General features: G+C 37.8%; 1 protein-coding gene across 7 annotated transcripts in view; it reads right to left on the reverse strand.

The window, feature by feature from the left end:
* Window positions 1-26,747, reverse strand: part of TENM1 (teneurin transmembrane protein 1) — a 769,900-nt gene that overhangs the window by 231,931 nt on the left and 511,222 nt on the right. Inside the window, exon 2 of one of the 7 annotated variants that reach the window (XM_058032974.1) lies at window positions 21,059-21,164. The exons of the other annotated variants lie outside the window; for them this stretch is intronic. The gene's annotated coding sequence lies outside the window, so the exon portion shown is untranslated. The remainder of the gene's footprint in view (window positions 1-21,058; window positions 21,165-26,747) is intronic. 7 annotated transcript variants of the gene reach the window in all.

The raw sequence follows: 26,747 nt of genomic DNA on the forward strand, positions 1-26,747 counted from the left end.
TCTGAAATTCTGCCCACACAGGGGCTACAAATATTCAATGGAAACTTCCAAACTGCATCTTGAGTTTTGTGTACATATCTGTATAATGATGTTCAAGTCCAATATCCTTAAAATCACGAGGCACCTGTTCTGTATCCTGGCCTTCATTGAGCTGCTTCCATCACTAAATTTAAGACAAACTCTGGGATGAAAAAACAGGGATTGTGGCACAGCTTTTACAGCAGCATGGCTCATAAACTGAGACTCTGTTCAGTTTGGTTGTTTTTGTTTTCTTTTTAGATCAGCAGATATTAATAACCTAGAAAAACAAATGTAACAAAAAAAGGTGCCTGTAAACATTATTTCTAGAAGACAAGAAGACCCCCATCGAAATTCAAAGAGAATTTGCTTAATTAGAAGGCAATTTCTCACAGCTTCTTCATTATTTTAAGGTCAGCAGTCGATGGAAATAAGTTTAATACTCAGTTTGATACAGGCCCATTTCTCATCTGCCACAAGGACTTTAACCCTACACACTGCCAGCTGAGAGCATAAAAACAGAAGTGAAAACACACAAAAGGTAAATACAAAAACCCCACAAGAAGGCACTTCCAAGAGAGCTAAAGAGATGGCCAAGTTCTGAAACTGAATGTTTGAGACACTCCTGGTGGTGCTGTGCAGTGTTCCAGAACCCCATCTCCTGCTTCTGTGTCCTTCCAATACTTTTGAAAGGAACAATTTCCTGAGCAGGAGTGGAAAACACTGCACCTGATGAGAAGAGGGAATAAGGCTTATAACATTGTAAGAGAAAAACAAAATCCAGACCCTCAGAACCCTTGTAGGGAAGGAGTGAGACAGACCATTACAGCAGAACTAACACTGTGGAGTGCATGCCTTGCTTTCTTTGCTTTTTCCGGATTTCAGGAGGTTATCTGGGGAAAGAGGTTGAAGGCATGTCTCTGCTTGAAACACTAAACCTCAGGGAGTCACGTCCAGCCCTTCAACCTGACACGGAACAGACCTTCAGAAAATAATGGCACCTGGATAAAGAGCTCTAGTATCAAAAAAACTCCAAACAAAAAAAAAACCAACTCCTATCTCCTACTCAAAGTGGGCTTGAAAGCACCTCAGTCAATAAAAAACTCTCCAAGAGAGAGACAGAATCAAAGCTATGAACCAGGAGCTGCCAGACAGCAAGGCCAGCTGAGAGCGCATCATGGGGCTGCAGCCCTGAGCAGGGACTCGTGCAGTGGTTGGACTGCACTGTACCCAGCTGGTGATCAGCTGCTTCTGTACAAGGTTCCTACTAAGTAATACTTGCTTCTCCAAAGCTATTTGCTTAAATAATTTACTGTTATTTCCCAAGATTGCCTATTACTGGCAAAGTTCAGTGCTTGTTCTGAGAGTCGCTTTAATAGCGACAGAAGAACGCAAAGGGGCCCTGATTGCAAGCACAGAGATGGCTTAAAAGATGAACTGAGGACTCTGTAGAAATGGTTACTGACAGGAAAAAGCCTTCCAATATATCCTGTCTGACAGAATAAATGGAGACAAAGCTACAGAAGCCAAAGGAAAACAAGGAGAAATTAAGGGCCTCTCTTAAGAAGATGCAGTAGAGAAGAGATAAATTTTGCCAGGAAGGCAACAAGTGCAAGCAGCCTCGGACACAGGCACTGCATCCTGCTTTCAAAAGTGCAAAAGCACCAATCTGACAAATTTGGCTCATTACTCAAACAAACAAAAAAACCTCCCACAAAACCAAAACACAGAAGTTCCCTCTAAAAGATGCTGTGCATCTATTTTGTGGGAGGTTTCAAGTGATTTTTAACAAGTAATAAAAAATTATTATGATGCACAGAGACTTGTAAAACTTAAGTTACAGTAAACAACTACTTAAGGAAGATTTATTTGTATTCTTTTAAAAAAAGGTTTAATAACCAAAGTCTAGCTTGGGAAGACAGTTTGTAGCAGGAATATATTTAATGATGTTAACCAAGACAGCAGACAGATGAAATAATTTAATGTAAGCAATTAATATTAATTAAATATTCCATGTATTCTCTTTCACTGTGGTACTTTCATTGTGCTGCCTTCTTATGTAAAGAATGTGCATTTCCTCAATTGTAAACTAATGAAATATGCCCTTAAAAGCTAAAATTTTCTTATGCCTTGTTACAGAAGGACAAAGATGATTAAAAAATACGAACAACTTCTGAATCCCCCACCACCTCACTGCCCCTGCTCAGGGATGCCACTGCTGCCATTGCTGCATGTGCCCACGTTTGCAGCAGCAGGGACAAGGCCCTGGCACATGTGCTGGCCACAGCTCAGATTTTCCCACTGCAGTTCTGACCACCAGCCACACCAGCACCAGGCTGGAATCCCCATCACCTTCAGTACGCTCTGCACAGTCCAGAAAGACCCAGCATGAAGTTTTATACCCTTTGTGGTGGAAGGGTATGGACACAGATGTAATGCAGACACATCCCAACTCACCTACTCATTCACCACCTGAGGGAAAGAAACTTTCAGCTCACCTGCCCAACTCTTCCCTCCCCAGCCCCAGTGCACCACAGCCAGTGGAAACTCAGCAGCACTGAAGGCTCACACAAGGACTAAAACACAGCACCAGAGCATGGAATGACACAGGGAACTCTGGCTTCCTTTCACACGGGAACCAAGCTTGTGCTTCCTTTATTTTTGCTTAGGGCATCAGTGTCTCATAAACCCACAGACACCCAGGCCTCACATGAGAGCAGGTGATAAATAATTTTCAAGAACTGGAAAAACACTCATTAAAATTTTTCATAAAAAAATGTTTTTATGCATCAGAAACAACAAATTAAATATTCAAGTTTTTCTATAGTAAGAGATTCAGTTAAATTTAACAAATGATGGTATGGTACATGAACCTGAATTTAAACACTGGCAATCAAATACTTGAACTTTATTTCATATTTTGTTTGGAAAAATACAATACAGAAAGCAACTCAAAATGCTGAAATAGGGCAGGAGTATGAAGAACACTGCCTGGATGTTAACACAGGCTTCTTCAAATAACTGGCCCTCAAGTAACTAAGCAGAACACCCAGCCAATCAATATCAAGTTGACCTTGTCAGCAAAATGATAAAGTCTCATAAAAGCTTACAGTTCCTGTAAGTGACCTTTCTATAAGTGTCTAATGCTCTCCTCCTTCACAAGTAGCACTTCTTTGCCCTTTCCAACATTGTTCTGTTATTGAAAGGTTTCACAAAATATGTAATAAAAATACAACAGAAAAATATTACATGTGCATTATATACATAGACATATACATATGGAAAATATATATTTAGGCACTGAATAGCAGGTAATGATGAACCTTATTTTAAAATGGATATCATATGCATCTTACAGTCAATTTTGTGGAAGAATAAACAACTAATAACTTAAATTGACAATGAAATACCTTTGCAAAACATTCTATTGGACAGGAAAATACCACTCTTGAAGTAATGGAACTAACACAGACATATATAGGACTTTAATGTATGATTTGTGTAGCCCTCTAAGTGCACACTGTACGTGTTACTAGAAACTATTTTCACCTTTCCCTTACATAAAGATCCTCTCCCCTCAGCCCCCTACTTCGCTGTTCTGCTCAGATCAGCCTTCCTGCTCCAGAGCTCAGTAAGGCTGGGTTCAGTGGTTATGGGAAAGGCTGGGCTGGGACTGTTTGCAGTGCCCATCAGTGGTATTTGAGAACAAAACTCACCCTGTGCATTTACACTGCTCACAGGCTCTGTACTGCAGTACAGCGGCGCCCCAGAGATCACGTTACTGTAATAGTGCTTTCTATAAATTCTTAATAGGCTGCTCTGATAGGGTGCCCATTTAATGAACAAATTTCTGTAGTGATTACCCACCATCAGTCCCATCAAATCACCAGTGGCATACCCAGTTGGTTTCCAGTAAGCCCAGAATTATTTAGAGAGGTCAGGTTATGGCTGCTAATGAGTATCATGTAGCTGAACAGGGTCTTCCAGAAGTGCACAAGATCAAAAACATGAAAAAGTGTAACCTTTGTTGGCCTCAGCTAATCATTATGTTTAATACTCAGATATTCCAGACTATTTGGAATTAAAATGTAATGGCAATTATAATGCTAAAATACAACCAGGGAACTGTGCTCTTTCTCTCCTATGTTTCTTTCCTTTCAACACATGCCCTTATCTGAAAGCTACCGTTTGCTTATTGCCTTTTCAGCCCAGTAGTTTCTGAAAATGAACTGCTAAGCAGCAATATCAGCTCTGGGCTGCTGAAGGCAAAAAGAACAGCACCTTTATTCTGCAGGTCTTTCTGAAATACAAAACTGTAACATATGAAAGGCAAAACAGAGCAAACACTCTTGATTTAAACCTTTGAGAAATGCAATACCAAGAAGAAAAGTAAAAACATTCTGACCTTGTACATACCTTCAAAAATTTACCCCTCAAATATTTGTCTAGAGATTATAAACAAACAAAGTCCCTTTAAATTCAATCTTACAGAACACAGCAAGGAAGATACCAGCTAAAGGAGCTGAGCAGCATTAGACGAGGAAGAAGTTCTGTTTCAATGTGAAACACCGAATTAGACATTACAAAGAAATAGAAAAAATCTGCCTAAGTCTGGAGGACAGAAGCAGATGATGCAATTCAATGGAAGGTAAAATCTCATACTAAAATCAAGCAAGAATGCAATCCCTAGAAGATCAACTGACGAAACAGAATTTTAAAAAAAAAGACCAACCCAAAACCTACCAAAATTGATATGAACATTTTCTGTGGTTCATGAAGTAGTAACACATCAAAAGATGTTTGAAAATTACATAGGGATATATGGGTCAGTAGGTACAACATGTCCAGTGTTTGTCAGGGAATGAGTGCGATTGCAAAATGATGAGACATTGTGTTATTCCTGCAGGTGGACTCCATAGCACCTCTCAAGAAGAACAGACGCACAGATAATAGATGACAATCTTAGAATATGTTTTTTCACATATCAGTCTAATTTAGATATGTAGATGCAAACCAGAGTTTTCAGGGCCATGCTATGGGTTTAACACACTCTCCAAAGAATGTGCTCTTTTATCTTGGATGGATTACACTGGCTCATAAATTTACATGTCATTGTGATAGATGCAAGCAGAATAAGGTTCATTTTCACATTTAATGATCTTCATTTAAAATTAGTCAAAGTCTAATTTAATTCTAGTAATTCAAAGTGCTGTCCATTACATCTCAAGTTTCAGAGAGCAAACACTGCAGAATAAAATTGTGAAGAAAGTCAGGTTGTTGCAGTATTTTGTGGCATATGGCAAGACTGAAAGTGATCTTAAAAACATACGTTATGTCAGCTACTCAACTGTGCTACAGAATTCTTGTCCAACACGTGCCCTTCACTCTGCTTGGAGAACTGCCACTGACTGTAAGAATCACACAAGTCCCTAATGTTTTCTTCTGGAAACTCATTATCTGATTTTACTGAGATTCAAGCTCAAGTTCTATTTCTGTGGTACAAAGTACATTCAGGGTGAAATATCCTGGACAGGTTCAGAGTACCTCTGGAGCACAAAGCCTTTCTGAAGAGCTGTACTTTAAGAAACACAATTCCTAATTATATTGCAGAATAACTCCTAGTGTGAACATTTTTTCATTTAAAAAAACGGAAACACTGTGAACAGTTTCCTACCATCTCAACAGTTCAACTAAGAATGCTAAAGAACATGAAAATATCTGGGCTTAAGTAAAAGTAGCCAAATGCTTAAAATCTACAGATTTGACCCCCAACACATGGCAAAATCCTTTACTGCTTTTTACACTTAATTCCTAACTGTATGGTACGGACAATACAGGGAAAGAGAGGAAGGAAATCTGGCATGTATGAGACTATAGTTGGAGACTACAGGAATAGATATTTCAAAACAGATCTCCCAGAACTGGTTTTTTCCCTCCAAGGAGGAAGTGTAGTCAAAGCTGTAAATTTCTTAGTAAAACACATTATAAGAAGATAGTAGAACTGAAGAAAAGGAATGTTCCTCCTCACATTCAAGAATGCCTGGGACAACTAAGCTCCCTTGGGCTGTACAGGTAATTTCCCATACACCCCAGGCACTTGCTTATACCAAACACATCCACATGAAATGTTGAAATTCTTGCCAGTGGAAGCTCAGCTTGTTCTCCACTGTTGTAATTACTGCTCTATGGACAAGAGCATATTTTTGTATTGTAAGGACCTAATATTAGAATACTCCACTTAGTAGTAGAGTTCTATGAAAACACAGTTGAATGTTGTTTTTTTCTGAACTAAAGAGGCAAATACTATCAAAATATTTATATCTATACCTGTATGTGTGCATATATACATACCTACACGGCTCTAATTTAACTAACAATATTACAATAGTGAGGTGTACATGCACTTGTGTATATGCAGGGAGGAAAAATGGAATGTTTCTTTCATCTAGGAGAAACTTTGGAAGGTAACTGTTTTAAAATACACTGGTGATTGGCAAATAACATTTGTATGTGACAAGAAAATTGAGCATGCTTTGGTTATTTTTTGATAATGCAAATTGGCATAGCCATCAAATTGAGATAATTATTGTCTCTTTTCCAACTGTGTGCCTAATTAAGAAGGCCCAGTAAGGCTTAATTAGCAAAAAGGCAATTGTTAAAATCAGGTTTAGCTGCTCAGAGATTACAAAAATTGAAAATTACATGTTCTGTATACATATTATTAATTTTTTGAGATACCAGTTTAAATTTTGTATCACAATAAGCTTAGCACATGAGAATAATTTACAACACATGGATACCATGGAACATCTAAACCATAATTCAAGTATTAGATTATCACTAATACCAGGATGCCTTGGCAATGCTGTTTTAAAACATTCAGCTGGCAATTTTTTCATCATGTTCACTTCCCCTGTTTTTAATTAGAATAATGCAAGTCTTCTTTAAGCAAACTAGACATTCACCAGAGTATTTATGGACTACCAAAGCATAAAAACAAGTCTCATTATTGTCACATTTGATGAGACAAAGGATTTCATCAGTTGACATCACAATAAACAAATTTTCCTGGTAGATTTTTTCTCCCCCTGGGGATTAGGAGTTGTTGTGGTAGATCTCAGGGGGCCTTAACAAGTTTCATTTCCCTTTTCAAAATTAAAAAAAAACCACCTACTAAAACTCTCTGAAACAAAATGCTGACACACACCAGCTCCCCCCCTCCAGGTGAAATTTCCTAACAGAACACATAATGTTAAATATTAACAGCATCTCTTTAGCACTCTCCACTTCTCAGATTTTACGTGGCTTGTTCATATTTAGATTCATGACCTTTTTGGGGCAATTTACTTTTTGCTACATTCTAGATTCCTAGAAGCAGCACTGATTCAGCAAGTTGCTTTATTTCCAGTAGAGGCTCACAACGTTGGTGCACTTACAGAAGGCAGAAGAGCTATACCTTAATGTCTTGCAAGATTGTCAATTAAGTTATCACAGCAGCATGAAGAACTTTTATGAAAACATCATTATTTACTGCATACATAAAGCAAACTTTTCAAAATAGTTTTCTGAACTTCTGTTCTTCTAACTCTGGGAAGAAACAGCATCAAGTATTAGCAGTTCTGACATCACCCACTATGTTAAAACTTGAAAAGCTTTTCAAGCATTTCAAGTACTTTTTGCAGGAAGATCTGACTACTGCCTGACCACAGGACCAACATCTGCTTCACCTTCATCTGAAGCATCACTCAGGTTGCTATCCCTGTGAGTGACACCATCATGCCTGAGAAGTGATCTTTCTGTTCCTTTTCTTTTTGCTTTGATGTCTGTCAAAGTATTCAGTGTCTTCAAGTGCCATTGTTCTGACAAGCAGACCCTCCCAGTAGACTTGTACTATATCCTGTGACTCCCAGAACTGCTATTATTTGAGCTGGTGTCAGATTGATTTTCTTTCTGTTCATGATAGTGCTATGATCTTGCAGAGTTGAAATTACTGCTGATTTATGCCTTGATGCAACCCCTTGAGAACTGGCTTGTATCAGCATGTCACCTATGAAAAGGTACATTTGAATCCTCTGAGATCTTTTTAGTGGAACCTTTGTTCTCATTTCAATAGAGAATCCTTTGTAATGAATGTTTGCTAGAAATTTCTCCTGCAAGTACCAAGAGTCTTCTGTAGTGCAAACTGGAAGTACATTATGCATCCATCCACTGTCGCCAGTCTGTGAAGCCTTCTTGGAAGAGATTATTTTAAGCTGTCCATCCAAAACTTCACAGTTTTTGCAAATTGATTATACCATTTTCTTCAGTACTCTAGAAGAAAATGCAGGTAGGGCTGGCACTGAAGAATGGGGGCATTTCCCAGCTCAACAGCTCAGCTACATCTGGGAATGCAACAGACTACAAATACAAATATGCCTCTAGTGTGTTTGTCGAAGACTACTGCCTTTTATAGCCAGGCCTTCTTTTATTTAGACTTCAAAACAGCAAAGATAATTATTCTTTAAGCATTGTTCACATTTTTTACATATTGTGCCTATTAGCATCACAGTTTTTGCACTCTTGTCACAAGTAGCCTCTTGATTACATCTTTGCGAGTTATTTTTCAAAAAATTAGGGAAATAGTGTCTTCTGTAGAAATACACAATCAGAGAGGCACTGATCTTACATTTAAACAATTCTAACATGGTAAACTGCAGTTGAAATAATCGTCCTGCTCTTACCATCAATCTCCAAAATACAAATTTTCTTTTTTTTTACTGTTGGTAGAGCTGTTTGCCCATGCCTTCTGTCAGTGTAAGTCCTTCTGGAACAGATACTGGCCTTTCTCCTACTTTGGGCTGCACTATCCCCAAAATCCTTCTCAAAAGGGACTGAGGCAGTCATTTTCTTTTTGGAAACTAGTCTTATGCAATAACCAATTCCAGTTCAAAAGTCAATAAGACTTTGCTGCAACAACTTCTTCCCACTAAGCAAGAACAGATGTGTGTAAAAATCAAGCATGTTTCTGTTTGAGTGTTCCAGGAAGATGAACCTTCAGAAAAAAATCAATAGCCTCTGAATCCCAGTGACTGCCAAGGGAGAATGGTGTGACTACAACCACACCATGGGTACATACAACTGGAAAAATTAAACCATGCCACACTTCTGTTTTTAAATTAAGCCCTCAAAATTCTCAGCTACTTCAGCTCTTCTACATCAAATACATTACTACCACTATGACCACCCTACTTGGCAAGAACAGTGTCCTTAGCACTGGTACAATGACTCCTTTTAGAACAGCTTCCTTTCTTCAGCTGAGAAGTCACAGCAAGGAGAGAGAGAAGGATGAGACTAAAATGTGACTTTTGTCTGCTGCTTTTATATATGTGTACACACACAGGAACACATATCTTCTATACTAGCTGCATTAAAAAAAAATAGAATCATTATCCTTGAGGATAACAATTTTGCCCCTGCTAATTCTATTTACATTGGGAGCACTGTAGTGTACATTTAATGTGAAACTGTGTTTCTCTCATGAGCAAGGAAAATGTCACTTTCCTTTCCCAAAGCACCAAAAGACTCCTTTTACTGTCACAGAACACAATTATATGTTAGAGCTCTGCTGTCTCTTTCCAGCCAACAAGGCAAGAAAATGACCTTTCTTTAACCTATGGATGAATTGCATTATGTTTGGTTCAGTGGATATCCTTTTTTTTATATTCTCCCACATCAAAAACATCCACATACTGAGGTTATGAAATGGGCACCTGACTTGGACATCTGCCAATGATTTCATTTTTTTCCAAAAAATTTTGAGTGTTAACTCTCATCTCCCATTTCACATCCTAGTTTGCAGCATTTGTAAATACCTGAAAACACTCAAAGCTGCAAGGGCACTCTGCCAGCAGAATCTGGTTATTGGCTGCTGCATTTTGCCCAATGACTCAAGCATGTAAAAGGTCAGGAAGAAATCTGCCACCCACACTGACTGTGTGCCCCTCTGTGACCCTGTGCAGAATGACAATGCCCTCAAACAGTCCCCATCTTCCTTCCCCATTCTGTGAAGCAACCTGCATTTCTGCTCTGTCTTCATTTATGGGCAAGTTGGTAATGAAAGGAGAGACATTCCCAGAACAGGTACCTTGACTGTGCTGTGGTTCATATGCACAAGATGCTGGAGTGGAGCAGAAAAATGCAGCTGTGACATCCTTACAGTAAGTCAGTGCTCATCTGCACAAGAGAGCAAGTCAGCAGGGGAGGATTTTTGAACATAATGCTGAATGACAAATATCATTCTGGAAAAAATTGTGCCATAGATCTTCACAGAGTATTTAGAATATTTTTAAAATTAAGAAAGTTCAGAGACAAAAGAAAACCATAAAAATCAGTACTTACACACATAACTTATATCACAAGTAGCTACCTAAATAAGCTCCCCTAGAAAACATCTGGCATCCCTGCTGACCTGGAGGCAATTCTAAATACACATTTCAGTGCTTTTAGGAGAAGACGAGCTCCAAAGTTCAGCAATTTTTTATATGACAAGATTTATGTCAATTGTTATTAAAGATGACTCATATTAATATAAGTGCTCTTATTCTTCTTATACAAGAAGAAAAGTTGTGTAGCCTAAGGAAACCTTCCTAAATGCTGCCATTTTACCAGCACTCTCTTGTAAATGGAGATGTGCACCAGAGACAGCCTGGAAACATACATTAACCTTGTGAAGATCATCGTTCTCTTAAAAGCTTATGTCTGATTTTCTGCTATTACATTACACTGAAAATGGAAGTACCCAACATTCAAAACAAAATGAAACAGTCATTTTTGTTCTGTAGTTAAAGAAATCTCTGTATACAGTCAAAGACCAGTTTAAGATCCTTTTGGAATTCACTGTGAAGTAAGGATAGGATCTTCATAAAAAAAAGACATGAGAAATGTCTCTGAAGCAGACCAAATAAAACACAGCTTCACGTGTACCTATAGCAGCCTGTGAAATTAAGGAACGGAAGTGCACTGTTCAAGATGAAACAAAAAAAAACCCAGCTAACCAACAAACCACATCAAAACCAAATGAAAAACAACCCCAACCCCACCCAAATTACTGCAGCTGCACAGTGTGATCCTCTTCACACAAGGACAAGTCTGCAGATACTCCCAGAGCATAAGTTCTGACACAATCGCTTATTAAGCACTCAGCTCTTGAGTGGTGGTATTTGTCTGTGGTTTTTACAAACACATGTAAAACTTCTGGCTTCAAAAATATTGCAAGAAAAATAATTTTAAACTATGCAATTTCTTTTACCTGCCAGAAAAATGAGAAATTCCTTACATACATACTTATATTTTTATACCATATCCTTATAAAGTTACAAAGAACTCAAATCTGTAGTCCAAACTATAAAGACTAGCAGGAAAATTTGATACCAAAATCATCAACAGAAGGCCTATTCCTCATTTCAGCTCCAACAATTCCCAAACATTATTAAAAGGCTTTCAGCTGTTTTCATCAGGACTGAAGACCTAATCACAGTTAAATAAAAATCCAACTCCTGTTCCTACTCCTACACATAATTCTTACAACAGCCAACCTTGAATTACACATGGTGATGCTGCTGCCAGACAACCAAGGATAAAAATGAAGTGGCTCTGGTTCATGCACTGTTCTATGGGGGCTTTTTTGAGAGCACCAGAATCTGGACACAGGGTGAAATCCCAGCTGGAGCACGTGACAGGGGAAACAATCATCAGTGGCTTCAGCTGATCTATATTAACTGATTGATTCCCATTTTAGGGAATGGGTCATTGAAAGAAAACAGTGAACTTGTTACTGGAAATTGCTGAATAGTTGGAGGAAGGAAAAAAGTAGATTAAGAGAAAAGATAATTAGTTTCAATTTTATTTCTGCAGATAATAGAATATTAAAATAGAAAGCTAAAACCAACTAAAAAATTATGCTATTGACATACCAAGTTTTATGTAACTGATATTGTTGCCTACTAATTCAATTACAGCACTTAATTCCTTTAAATAAATTTAGGGATGAGCACACATAGAGAACTGGACCAGGAATTCCAAGGATCAACAGAACCATTTGCACATATTACTACATTCAATACCATGATGGCCAGTGGGTTATCTCTGACTGAAGAACACAGAAGTATTTATATTTTGATTTCCCCCAGTTTAATTAAGACTTTTTTAAAAAGTTGCTTTGCCTTTAATTCCTAACACATTTATTCTTCTTCAACACGTTTATTTCAATTGATTTCCAAGTCAGTTCCACAGCCGAGGCATTATTTTCTTACTCAAACCCTACATTTGAAAAGCCAGCTCTCAACACCACAGCCATGTGCGTGACTTGCTGTGAAACCTCCTTGTTTAACACCTAAAACTGCAGAGATCGAGGCATGGCTTTTTCCCTTTAGCCCTTGTGAAACTTTTTTTGTCAAGTGATGTACCAGGAGTCTTGTAAAATCTTGTAAATTACCTAGGTATTTTGTTCTTTAAAATGGCAATCCTAAGCCTCCTTAGTGCCTAGGAAATTGGTAGGGGTTCACAACATTGCAACACCAGTACCTTGGCAAAACCAAGAAAAGAACAAATAAACTAGTTGCTACTTTAGTGGGGAACAAGATAAATTTTTATACCTTACAGACAAAACACAAATTGCAGCTGCACTAACCAGACACCACCCTGTAGGAATGTGAATGCTGTCGTAGAGTTTTCTAATTTACTTTGGAAAAATTAGCTCATTAAGATTGAAAAACTGAAAAGTTACAGAATTAAGGTCATCCTCAACATTATCCTCTTAAACATTTTAATGTGAATTCTGAGCAAATAGAGTGAAACTGCCAGAGCTGCAATTCTCACCACTTCATTGACTTTTAAAATTAGAAATACTTTTCTTATTTTTTTTTAATTTTCTGGGGTGGGAGCACACATTCTTCTAAATCTGAATTACTTCTAAAAATTTACATCCATTCCTCTAAACCTCAGTGGGAGCTGCAGTGACACACAGTACCATAAGTGAGTTTAAACACAAACTTCATGGATTTAGTAATGTAATCTGGTGATCTCTGCTCTGCAGTTCAAATAAGAGAACCATTACACTGGGAGAAACACTGAAAAAAAGTCTTATTAGCAGCTTGAGAAGGTCCATTTTACAACCACAGATGTTTTGAGGCTAAACTACTTCAATAACTTGGCTTTAAGTCAACTTAAGCCATATTACAGTTCAGAAGTAATTCAGATAACAAACTATTAAGTGAGTTTGGAAATAAAAATCCTCCTCAATCCTTTCAGTAGAATGAAAGTAAGAGACAAGTGAATACTTCAGTGAAAGTGCATGGCACTCAAGATGTTAAACAGTGATTTAAGTATTTACTTTTTCTCGGTAACATTCAAATATTGGTGCACATTGATCACTAATTAATCAGTTGACCAAAACACCAGGTAAATTTATCTCCCTGATGAGTTTAAACATAAAAGAAAACATGAGAAATTGAATTCTTATATCATAAATATCTTGGCTGAATTTGGAATTAATCAACATTATCATATTTACTGAAAGTTAAAGACTTAAATTAATGAGTACCATGTGTTTATCTACCAAATTTCGACTTGCTAATCTAGTCTGATCATCATTTTCCAAGTCAAATGGTTATGAGAAGTGCTCAATGAATGTTTAATAATGATCAAATGACTTTTTACAGCAAAACAAACAACCCAAACTTAACACAGAACACATTTTCAGTAGCACATGAAAATAGGAAACAGACCTGCCAGAGATACTGATGTTCATAATAAAAAGTAACCCATTAGGATACATGTGTGCATTTCCCGCTATGACATGATAAGAAAGCAACACATCTGAATCTGTGTGGCTGAACTGAAAAATATTAGTTTGGATTTTAGCTAATGGATGATAATACTCAAATTAAAAAACAAAGTTAAAAGGCAACAATAAACATATTTCTGAAAAGTCATCTGAAACATGAAACATTCATGTAAAAACCGAAGCATTCTGCCCAAGAGAAGTATCCTGCTCAGAAAACATGGATTGATTGAGAAAAAGCCTGAGTAATGATATTAAAATATGAAGAAATTTCACTGCCCATTTCCACTGACAGGGTCAGCAATATGGGGACATTGGTACTGCACAGCCTGCATCGTGTGGTCCTTTTTCTCAGGTCTGTATTTCTTCTAAAAACATAAACTGAAGAAATAAAGAACAGTACTCCTGACTGTTGGGTTTTCCAGTTCAGTATCCAGACCTTTATATTCCCAACCCATTAAAGATATTTCTGATTAAGCCATATTAAGCAGTGAACTCCACAGTTGGTTCTGATTTTGTAATTCAGCGTTCTTTTAGCAGGATTAGGTTGATCTCAGCAGAAATGCACAGATTCCTGAGAAGTTAAGGTCTCCTGGATTTAAAATAAATAAATGAAGGACTCCAAGTTAATAATCAGAAAAACCTAATCAGATTAAGGTTGTGAACTCTGAACTACCACAGTGCTTCCCAGCAGCTTGGTGTGCTTAATCCACAAATGGATAACTCAATACAAAGAATTTCTATAAAATATTTCCCTGCAAGACACTAAACCTATCATTTTGGCAAAGGAAACAAACATCTCTGCTACAGCTAATATGGTATTTAACAAAGATCTTTAAGTGAGCGATCAAGGCTGCATTTAAAAATAACATTTGTGCCCATCAAAAAATTCTTCCCATATTACCTATTCTTTGAATTACCTTTTACGTAACATTTTCAAGAAAATACTCAATATATTTTAAGAAAATATGCCTTCTCCTTTATCTATCCTGAGAGTAATGGGACTAAATAGCACAGAGTCATTTCAAACCACCATTTCATTACAAGTGGCTTGGTTCACATCAAGTATGATGTAACTGCCTTATTAGCAAAGGTCATCCTCATAGTCCAATATTATTTGGTACATTTTACTTGTCAGTTAAGCTTGGATGAACACATACAGTTCACAGATTGAACAAGTTGTGCAGATGTTTCCTATCAACTCCTGACAAATGAGAGAAAGCTAAGGACATATTCTTCACAACTACAAGGAGAAATTAAAAGTCTGACATGGAATTCAACTTAGTCTGCAGCTAAGAAAGTGCACTTTCCATTCACAAATAATAAGCCATTAATACATGGCATTTGCTGTAAAGTTTCAGAGCCCCCTCAATAGTCTAAACTTATGTTTCTATTTATTTTAAAATAAATACATAAAACTACAGATCCCTGAATTTTTAAGTATGAATCTTTTCTAACATCATGATCCCTGTTTGACTTTCTACACCTCTGAAAAATCTTCTCTGATTTTCCTGCAGCTTAACATGCAGTGTCTCCTTGTTTACTCCCAGCCGAAGTGAACATTTGGAACATAGGATAATGCTCCAAATTTCAGCCCTCACAGTCTGCAACAGAGGGTAATTTCTATTCCTGCTTCATCTGAATGATAGCATTGTTAAGGTTGGATAAAGCTCTCAGATCATCCAGTCCATCCATTAACCCAACACTGACATGTTCACCACTAAACCATGTCCCCAAATGCCACATCTACACATTTTTTGAACACTTCTAAGGACTGTGATTCCATAATTTCCCTGGGCAGCCTATTTCAAAGATTGACCATCTTTTCAGTCAGGAATTTTTTCCTAATATCCAATTTAAACCTTCACTGGTGCCACTTCAGGTCTCTTGTCCCATTACTTATTGCTTGGGTGAAAAAACCAAACCCCACCTGGCTCCATGCTCCTGAAGAGAGAGGAGGCAGCTATTGAGAGAAATAAAGTTCTCTCTGAGCCTGCTTTTCTCCAGGCTGAGTCCCTGCAGTTCCCTCAGGTGCTCCTCATCAGATTTTTGCTCCAGACCCTTCCCCAGTTCCAGTGTCTTTCTCTGGACTAAAGGAAAAAAGTGACAGGAACTCTTGTGCAGCAGCCCCGAGATTTCCCTCAGCCCTCTGCAGAACAGCACTCCCAGCCAAGACATCCCAGGCTGGATTAATTTGCAGCAAAGCAATATGCAGGAAATTAAACTGTGTTTGTCATGGAAGATAAAACATGCTCATCCATTTTATTGCACACCTCCATAATATGAGAGTTTACCCATGAGCTAATACCGATAAATACTGAAAAGAACCCTAATTTAGAACAAATGCTGATTGCTTGAAAGAATGACACACAACTGAACACATGTATATGTGACTTTGTGGCTATGCTAACAATATTTCATTAGTCAATGTTTTTCCCCAACTATAAAGCAGCACTCACATTTATCCATTAGTTTTTCATGGAAATACTCTGAACATATATTAGGCAACTTCTAATTCATTTTCACTTGTCTTCTAAGACAAGAACTAACCCATTTTTCTTTAGAACAAAAGAATTGTCTAAACAAAAAACTGTAAACTAGACAGCTTTTTATTCTCCAATAATATTCATATTTCACCACAAGTAACATATTTAATGCCAACGAGCATATGCTTAATTTCTAAATCAAAGTGTATCACCTCTCCAGTACAATCAATAGGGAGCTTCTTGGTATTGAGCATATTTTTGAAAACCAGTTTATACAGTTGTAAATATATAAATATTGCCTTAATTTCCCACTGTTCATTCTATCCCCATGAAAATTAGAGATAAACTTGAAATGTGCAGACCAGACGCACTGACTCCTTCGTTCATCAAAGAACTGCCACTGACAATGGGATCACACATCTAAGTCACACAAAAGCATCAGCAGCTTTAGATTCCTTTGATAACATTTATCCTTTGTTGGTTTCTGAACAGCACCCATTACTTTATAACACCATGGTATTATCAAAGCCTGTAAGACCTATTCTACCACAAATAATACACTTTGTTCATGCCAGTCTCATCAGAAGGAAGAGACCTTCACTGTGTTTGGGAAAATATATTATAAACATCTACATGAAGTTTAAATTTCTATCAATAGGTGGCAACACTGTTATGTGTAACATATGAAGCACATGTTTATGTGCTTCATGTGCCCAGACAATTTCTGTACCCCTCTAGCACATTTTGCCCATATTGCTTCATTTTGTTTTAAATGTCAACTGACACCCTTTTCCAACAACGTAAAACCAATTTACTTTGTGTGCTTTTTATAGAACATACGTATGGATTAACAGGATATTTTAAATTATTTTAGTAATTCTCCCTGACAGACTGCAAACTGTGCTAGTGGGATCAGGAGGCTGATGTGTACATTTGGTAAATGATCAATATGATACCATGGTTGCTCCTTGGGGACCAACAGATTTTTTAGGTACACTGAGGAGTTGCTCTTGCTCCTGGTGAGGCCCACATGGCTACCAGGGCACTTCAGGAATTTTAGGAGCATTGAACCTTTTGCTTGTTTGTCATCACAAACTAATTTTATATTGCAATGTGCAGTATAAAATCAGAAAAATTCCAATTGTTTGAATGCGAAGCTTTAGACACGGTGATTTGTTTAGTGTGTCTTATGTTGAGTTTCACATCCTAAACATGTTGGACATGTGCACGGGGAAAAAGGATTCTGGTTGGTGATTTAAAATTGCTACTTCACAGAAGCTCCTGAGCTCTGTCAGGATATGAGATGCAGTCGAGGTCAGAGGAGCTGCCACAGATAAAGGGAAACAGAATCTGCCCCTCCTGCCCCATCCTGAGCTAGAGCACGAGCAGGTGTCCCCTGGCAGATCACACTGTGCTCACCAGTCAGTGAAACCAGAGCTCTGCTAAAGCTGAGGAATCTTCACACCAGCTCAAAGCACAATGGAATAATTAATTCACTTTCCAAATATGTTTTTGTAAGCTTCTATCACACCGAACAGGAATAGCTCTGGAAGGCCTAGTGCTACTAAACCCACATTTCTATATACAGTGTTAGTCCACAGAGAAAAGCTAAACCTTCAAAGAGGCAGGATTATACAATGAGATAGCAGCACAAAACACACTGATAGACTTTTGTTATTTTCTGAAGTACATTCATCTCCATTTTCAGCAGGAGCTTTTTTTTTTAACTAAAGAAAAATCCAACTGTGTATTCCCAACTGATAAGAAATGAATTTGGGTGTCAATGCAACAGGAAAGCTGTAGAAATTTTGATAAAAGCTCTTTCTGGTGGGGGGAAAAAAGGCATCAAAAAGGTTATGTTGGACAATATTTCAGGTACCATGGTTACAGCTGCCCAGAGAAGGCTTCCTGTGTTACTGCTCTTTGGATGTTCCATGAATTTTCTGTTTAACAGCAACGTCACATGCTGGGTAGGGCTCAGATATCATAAAAGCAATCTACAGATTACTTGGATAACATTCAAAGTGATATCATAATTTAAACTATTCCAAGTGTTTTGAGGAGACTTAAAGTCAATCAGGACTAACATTTAAAAATTGCACAAACTCTTTTACAAAGCTATGCACATAAACACTGTTGTGCCTCAATACACACAGCATTTATTCTAATGGGAAGCACCATCTTGGCAGTACCACCAAACTTCCATGGAATAGAAGCAGTGTTATTCTAAGAGAATATGAATAAACAAACTGAATGTGTTTTTAATGATGATAGCTTAATGTAAGCATCTCCAGGTTAAACAAACTGAACTCAAAATATGCATATGTATATGTGGCAGCAATACTCAGATTTAAAACAGCAGTCATTACTTATCTTGTCAGTTTTATTTCCAGCTGGTGGGAAATACTTGGTTTATTGAAAAAAAACCAACAAGCACTTTCAGATTTAAATTTTTTCCTTCCTCTCTCTCTGCTTTCTACTTATTCACCAGTATTTTAAACATGGCTATACATGATGCACATCCTGAGATGGCAGCATTTCAATAACAGTAAATCAGGCTGCTGTGCTTACTGAAGTTATTTTCACGTTTGCAGATGATGAAAAATGATGTCTCTAGGACTGCAATCCACACTACTCTGGGAAGGCAAACACACAGCCTTGGTACTGCAGTAAGCTTTGGGAAAATACATTTGTCATAGGGAAACCATGGGATTTCTTGCAGTCAAAAAGGCTGCAAAATTCCTCCCATTCCTTGTGGAATCAATTCAGATTTATACAGTTTAGGCTGGCCATTTGTTTATTTACTGCCTCCTGGGCAAAACACTGTGCCAAGAATCAGTATGCAGGATGAGACTCATGTACATTTTCCACACACAGACACATTTGTGTTCTGCTCATCTATCTCACCCTCACAGCATAGGTAGATCAACATATCTATTTACACCTTCCCAGAGAGCTGTTAGCGGTGATTTATGAAAAACATGCAGTAACTACTTATTAAGGTAACCCTAACAGGTTTATCATTCATAAAAGCATACTAAATTCACCATATGTTTGGAACTATTTACCCCATCCTCTCTGTTTAAGTTCTTCCCTGCAGACTAATAATTATCATAACCCAGTGATAAAACTAGAAAAAAAGATTGCCAGTATCTATGCAGAAAAGCTCAAAATGTAACTCATCAGCATCATAGATCAAATAAAAATACTCTTGCAGAGCAAATCCTCACAAAGAACCACATGCATGTGCTGACTGTAATCTGCTCATTAGTTTACAGAAGAATCTGAAGTTCAAGTGTGCTAGAAACCTACACAATGTCTCAAATGCTAGCTGTTGCTTTCTAGCTTTTAGTTATCTGAAAATGTACAAAACATTGTATCATTAGACAGCTCTTCATAGGCAATCTACCTCAAGATGCTCCTGAGAGTTCTTCTAGAAACAAAAATGGCAGTAATTTACACTAAAAAAAAAAAAAAAAAAAAAGCACCAAAGCTTAGTAAATTGAGCATTTTTGCCTTTTTTTACCCCAGAGTGTTCCAGGAACTGATCAGATCTGCTGTGTCTCAATTTCTGCAGGTTGCCCACACATTTTAGGGGGGAGAAGATGGGCAAAACAACCCTGCAAGTCTGCTGTTGATTTTATAGGCATAAAAGTTGTTAGGTAGTTGAGAAATACAGAAATCCCTAACAGAATTTGGCATACCAAATATCCTCGGAGGGAAAAATCCTGATTTGCATTGCCATTTTTAGGCTGACGTAATAAAGAGAAAAATTGAAAAATTTCTTCAAAAATATAATATTATGAAGTATAGAAGAAACATCCCCCAACGGGAAGCCCTGGCAAAGCAGTTCCAGTTAATGCCTTGACTCCACTGAAAAATGTAAAATCTGTTTTCCTCCAAAAGCCTTGCCATACACCTCAGAAATGCTTCATCCTTCACTGATGCACTGCCATTTCTGTCTGGAAAGACAGTTTTACTTAACAGTGGGTAAAAACACCTCCCTCCTTTTCAAACTAAAGAGGAAGGACAACACACCCATTAAGTCAGTTTATAGTAAATATATTAATGTTACAGAAACCACAAAGTGTGTTTTCTAAACACTTCTAACAAAGAGTGTGACATAGGCAATGGTCATGTAAAATACACAGAAGTCCTAAAAATATGCATATAACACTCACATGTGTATGTGCAAGGGCAGGCATAGAGAACAGGTCTGGAAATAGAACATTAATTATCATACCTTGAACAGAAATAGCAGTGTGAAGTATAATCATCCTAAAATAACACATCCTGGGGGGTGGGGGGAGGAACAGAACTACTATAAAAATGAGTATATCTTGCAACAGCACACAGCATTTCCACTGCTAACTCCAGTATGAATTCCTTACAAAAATGCCATCAACAATCCTGCTATAGTAACTCTCCGGAGTTAAAGGATGTGGCAGCTCAGATTTTGCAGAGCCAAATCTCTGGAGGGGAAGGGGAGCGGGGGTGTTGAAAAAAGAGAAAGAAACAGTATTTCTGTGCTGTTTCTAATATGCTGAAGTGATTCCATGCTGACATAACTGACTTGCCCTCTTAGTCCTTTTCAATTTGATTAGGATAGCAAGGTCTGCTTTTACATGGTGTTTAGAAATAATCACAGCTAGAGTTCACTTGATGCACCTTGCATGCCAGATTGTCAGAAGCACTAAAAGTTTAATTGACAATAAAGATAATTTCATTGCCTTACATTTATATGGGCCCTTTCACACAGAAGGATCCCAGAGGCACAGTTGACTTCCAGGTACCACCGGACTGGAAATGCGATTGCTGTTTGCTGCCACAGAGCAAAAGAGCTACAACAGAGCACACAAAATGAAATCACCACCCATAAGGCCAGAATTCCTCTCATTCTCTCTCCCCACCCAGACAGCCTTGTTCCTAGTTAACAACCAGCTTAGACAAGCAAAAGTAAGATTAAACATTCACCCTTTTTGACTCTCCATTCATTCTCCTTGATGACTGGAAGAGAATCCAGGTTTGAAAGATGCTCCAGCCCTGCCTCACTGTAATTTGATCACCCAGCTGCTCTGAAGCACATATACTGAGATGAAGAGATTTTCAGGCACCAGAGTGACAAGCTGGCCTGGGTTTCACAGGACCTGGGTGAATTAAAGGCTGCCCCTCAGATGTCACCGTTGTGGTGTCTGGAGAGGATGGCAGAGCCACAGCACCTCAGTTCCCTCCCAACTCAACCTGTCCTCGTGCAATGGAGCAGCTGAACTCCACTGATTACAAAAAATTTGAAAAAGCTTCTCAAAAGCACAGAACCTCTCCACATACAAAAAAAAGTGCAAAATCATCTGCACACGATCAATGCATCTTCAAGCTGATGGAAGAATAATGACTGCCTTGTCTTTCATGACTGAAATGATCACTGCCCCAAATAGGCAGGAGCAGGGGCAAACCTTCTCTCCCTTGTTTTTCAGGACAAAGTGAAAATGGAGACAGTATCAAGGCATTCTGAGTGTTTCTAACTCAGGCTGCCATTCAGAAAGCCACAGTGCAGGCACAGCCTGATGACCAGCCACTCTCCTCGAGCCTACTAAGGTCAAGATTCTGCTCAAGGCATGAAGGAAGAAATCGCCTCAACAACAGTGATGCACAACTCTCTGCAGTGATGAATAGTAAGCAGACATCTGTGCCAATCCTCCTAGACTTCCCTACAGCATTTAGCATCGTGGATCAGAGAGATGGCAAGGATCCAAAGAACTGCACTGAAGTCATTTAAGTCCTTTCTGAAGGCACACACAAAGTAGGGATGCAAAAGGCAATCTCAGCAGTGCAAACCTCTCCTCAGAGGACTGACAAAGACACAGCCTCTCCATTTGTATTCACAACAATATAGACTCAAGCAACAACACAAATGGAATTGAAGCCAAAGTGGTGCTTATCTCATGTAAGCATAAAGACATCCCAACCCCCGATTTTGTAATATTTAGCTGAAATCAAAACTAGACACTAAATCTGAACCCAGGCTCAGGCAAAGATGAAACACTGAAGAAAATGCAAACGTCAGCCCTTCAACTGAGGGCACATTTCAGCCACAGGCACAGATGCTTGGCCACAGCCATTCACAGTTTCTGCATTCCTCATGATTCCTTATTACCAGTGGGGACTGGTTCAAAGGGGTGTTTCTAGTTCTCTTAGTCTCATCACTTAGCAACATAGTGTATTTTCTATAAATCACTAAAGCCAGTCTAATTTCAGGCAGAGTAGGAAACCTTCCAGGAAGAGCCCCAGAAAAGTCAGCACTTATTAAATTAGGCATCAAACAATTTAATTTTAACTCTCAGTTTCCTGATTTGAAGAAGGAGTTACTTTTCTAAGCTCATGATCTTGGCCTTTGTCATTAAGAATACAAAGAGGGCAAGGGGCATACACTCGTTTTTTCCCCACATTTGCAGAATAGTGTAACAAAATACATAATAATCTTATATATTTTTTAAAATGTTCATTAAGATTGACAGATTTCACCCCACATCTCTAGCTGCTAAGCCAGCTTATTTTACCAACAGAAACAAAAGTAAAAAGTAATGGTTCACCTGCAGTTAAAATATCAAATTGTGTATTTCAGATGAAAGAATAAATGCCAAATTTGTCACTCTTATTTAAGTTCTTTCAGTTCCTTAATCTATGAAGGCTACCACAGAAACTAAAGTTACCTTGTTTAAAAAACTAAAATATCATACAAGCTAGACCCATTTCATTTGCAGAATTCGCTTCCGCACGGATAAAAATTCCTTACAGACACGATAATGGTCTCACCTTCCTTTTCTATGATTATAAAATTTGTTTCAATTGAGTTACTGTGGATGCTAAACATAAACCCAGATATTGACTCCATTTTTAGTGGACACAGACTCAATTTTAGACCTACATCTTTCTTGCTGACATTAAAATACATCATCATCTTCCATTTTCTACTTGGGTATTTCTCAAAGTATTTGTTACCTCCATGTATTTCGGAAAAAAATCCACAACTCAAAACTTCCTTATTCAGATAAAAGCAACATATGAATGTATTTGCTGGTTTATGCTCACAAGGGCAGCTGGTTTTGGCAACACAAATACTTTTATGGACATGGTACACATTACATTTGGAGGAGAGGGAAGCTGTCAGTATATTCTGATTAATATCACTGTAGACAAATGCCAGGCAATTGATTCATTGCATCATACACACAACTGGGATCTAAAATAAATTCATTAACTCAACAGGAAAACCTCTCTAGTACCTTGGAAAATTTAATGAATAGGTCACTGCTCTCATATCCCTGCACTGCAAAAAAACCCACAAAATAAAATACTAAAGGTGCATTAAAAAATTTAAATACAAAGGGAATCATTAATTATGGTGAGTGATGTGGCATGAAACTAAAGCTAAGTCTTCCCCTGTAATGGTATAGTTAAATTGTTTATAGTGGAAGTAATATTCTCAGAAATGGGCAATTAAAATTATTATTAAAATAAATACCCTTCATGTTTTGAGTGCCATGTGGATGTCTCATCTGGTACAATCAAGTGGGGATTCTTATTTATTGACCTACTGGACTATTAATCATTACAAGCTGATTCACTTCTCCATTGAGCCATAAACTTGACACAAGACTCCCAAAAAGCAAATAAGAAGTTAAATGGAAGTTCAGACTATATATCTAACAGATGATGGCAAATTTCCATCCAGATCTGAATTTCAGAGCTCATACCTGTCTCTTTTGCAAACCAAGATACAGAATGTGAGTCCCATACTTACTCTCATTTAGAGCATCTCTAAAGAACAAAGTAAATGAAATACCTCTAGGGATCTTCAGCAAAAAATGTTGAAAGGCTCAGCTTCAGCTTAAAAGTCTGTTATCACGTGTGCTGTGTTATATATAAACACTGAATGCTTTGGCAGATTCCTTTTCCTGCAATGAATTATGCATGAGCTGCTTGAGCCCCTGTCCCCTTGCTCGGGGCAGCCGGCGCGGCGCTCCCAGCCCCATCAGTCACTGAGCTCATCCCTGGTTTCACTCACACCCACAGCTGAATTCATCACATCACTGCACACCAGCACCTCCATGGGTTGCTTTTTGTTTTCAATGAGCAAAAGGCCTGATAGTACAATTTCCAGCAACAATGACTAATATTACCTCCTTTGGTATTAATCATTTTCATAAAGCTTCTCTGAACTATTATAAACGTAAACACTCATTAAGATTCATATATATAAAAAATACTTTTTTTTCTTTCTGTGTATATTACCACAAGGGAAACTCTAAGTCATTTCTCTCTCACTGATCCTTTTAGAGCCTGTGGCCACTGCTGATCTGTATTAATTGGTACTGAAAATTCAAAATCTGCATCTTCAAAACAGGCCAGAATAGCTCTCTTCATCATTATGTCAACTGCAGTAACATTTTACCATAGAAACCCTGAGCACGATGAAGCTGGAGCCTTCTGTGAGTTCAGAGTACAAAATTATTTCTGGTGAATTACAGTTACAAAACAATTTAGGGCTCTTTCCTTAAGACAGTAATTTCAATAAGCACTTCACTCTTTTCAGTTTCTTCTAAGTATATCTGAATCCACCACACTTGGTCAATCTAGAATATAAAAACTTTTCTTTGTATTGTTAAGTCATTAGGCTTACAATTTCCTCTTCTCTGAAACAGCCTTTCCAGTAGAGATGACTGAAATTTCCCCAAACCTACATATTCAAAACCAGATACACACAGGCATACTCGAGTACTGAGTTCACTGGGATTAAACAAACAAGAATAAACATGGAAGAATGACAGAAATAAAAGATTCTCTAAAATCTCTTACACATTTTACATGTAGCATTCAGGCAAGCACAAAAAGTTAGCTTTCAGAGTTCAAATAAGAATACACATAAGTGCATGTTGCAGATTTTAACACAAAATGTATTGCCAAAGAAGCTTATCAAATATAAGAGCCTAAAGCAGGAAATGCTTGATTAAATTGTTTTACATTTACTACTAGTTTTTAAGCCATGAGATACATTGTAGAGAATAGAATCTACAGTAAGACGTGTTTAAAAAAAAATTACCCCAAAATCTGCATAATCAGAAAGTTTGACCAATAATTCAAAAGAATTTTCTGTTCAAGTTAAAAAAGGAAGATGAAAAATTAGGATACACAGCTATGAAAAGTTCAAAAGTAAGGTCCATGGCAAGGTGTAGAAGCTGTTCTTAGCTGCACATCAAACCTTGCTTGGCCTCTCAAGTCCATATTTTCCAAAGAGAAACAAAATCCAAAAATCTTCCCCTTCTTACTGCACCAGTAAATAAAGACATATGCCAGCTCCAGGTGTACAGTGCAAGCTTCTGCAGCGATTTGAAGACAATGCTGCACATCAATAATGTATTTAAGACACAAGCCAGAGAGAAATCAATGGCTTAGCTGCAATTCTGAGAGCAGATTGCAACAGCCATGCTCCTCTTTGAGTTACAGAGGGGTCTCACATAAAGCATATAAATGTGGATCTCAGTGTGGAGGGTTCATGGTAAAATGCAAAAAAAAAAATAAATTCAAGGCTGTAAGTGATACAAAGATTCTGAGAAAGTAGCTTGGTAGGTGGCATCAATATCTTCATCTCAACATTTTATGGGCACAGAACACCTAGTATTGCCAAAGAGGAAAACCTAAAAAAAATTACTGTTATTTTGTAGTCATTGCAGGTTTGCAGGGAAAAGAAAAAAGTACAAAAATCAGTCTGAATCCATTTATCATTATTTTAAAATAAAGTCAAGGAGCTCTCTAAAATTCTTCAGTCATATGTCATCTGTGTCCTACAGAGAATTCAGGTGGCAAAAAGCAAAGACAACAAAAAACAAACAAATGAACAACCTTTTTCAAGGATCTGAAAGACTCTGGAACTAACATTATATATCAACAAAAGAAAACTTCAGGGATGTAAAAAAAAAAACCAACAAAACCAACACTCTAAGAAGCATTTATTCACTGAAAACAAAGTCCTCTTTAAAGCACCGCATATTTCACACAGCTTTATCTGGAAATGCATATGGCATTGTCAGGTGTTTCATCTACCTCTTCATTCCCAGGATTCAAATCCTGGTTAGTCTGGGGTAGTTCCATTTCAGATACTTTGATCTCTTTCAGAAGCAGGGCCAGTCTCACCCTGGCCACTCAGCACTGCTCACTTCAGAGCATCAACTCACACCCAGCAGCCTCCATTCTTAACTGCAAAGTACAAATTAGCCATGAAGTACTAATTAGCCATGGTGACTGAGTGTGCTCTAGCCCTTCATTTATTTTCTCCCTTTATTCTCCTGGTGTGGCATAAGCCACTCACATTTGGATATAAAATAATATTGCGACATTTGAGCCTCTGCACCAGTCCACACACACAA

Source organism: Melospiza georgiana, chromosome 12 (assembly GCF_028018845.1).
Source record: "Melospiza georgiana isolate bMelGeo1 chromosome 12, bMelGeo1.pri, whole genome shotgun sequence".
Taxonomy (NCBI): domain Eukaryota; kingdom Metazoa; phylum Chordata; class Aves; order Passeriformes; family Passerellidae; genus Melospiza; species Melospiza georgiana.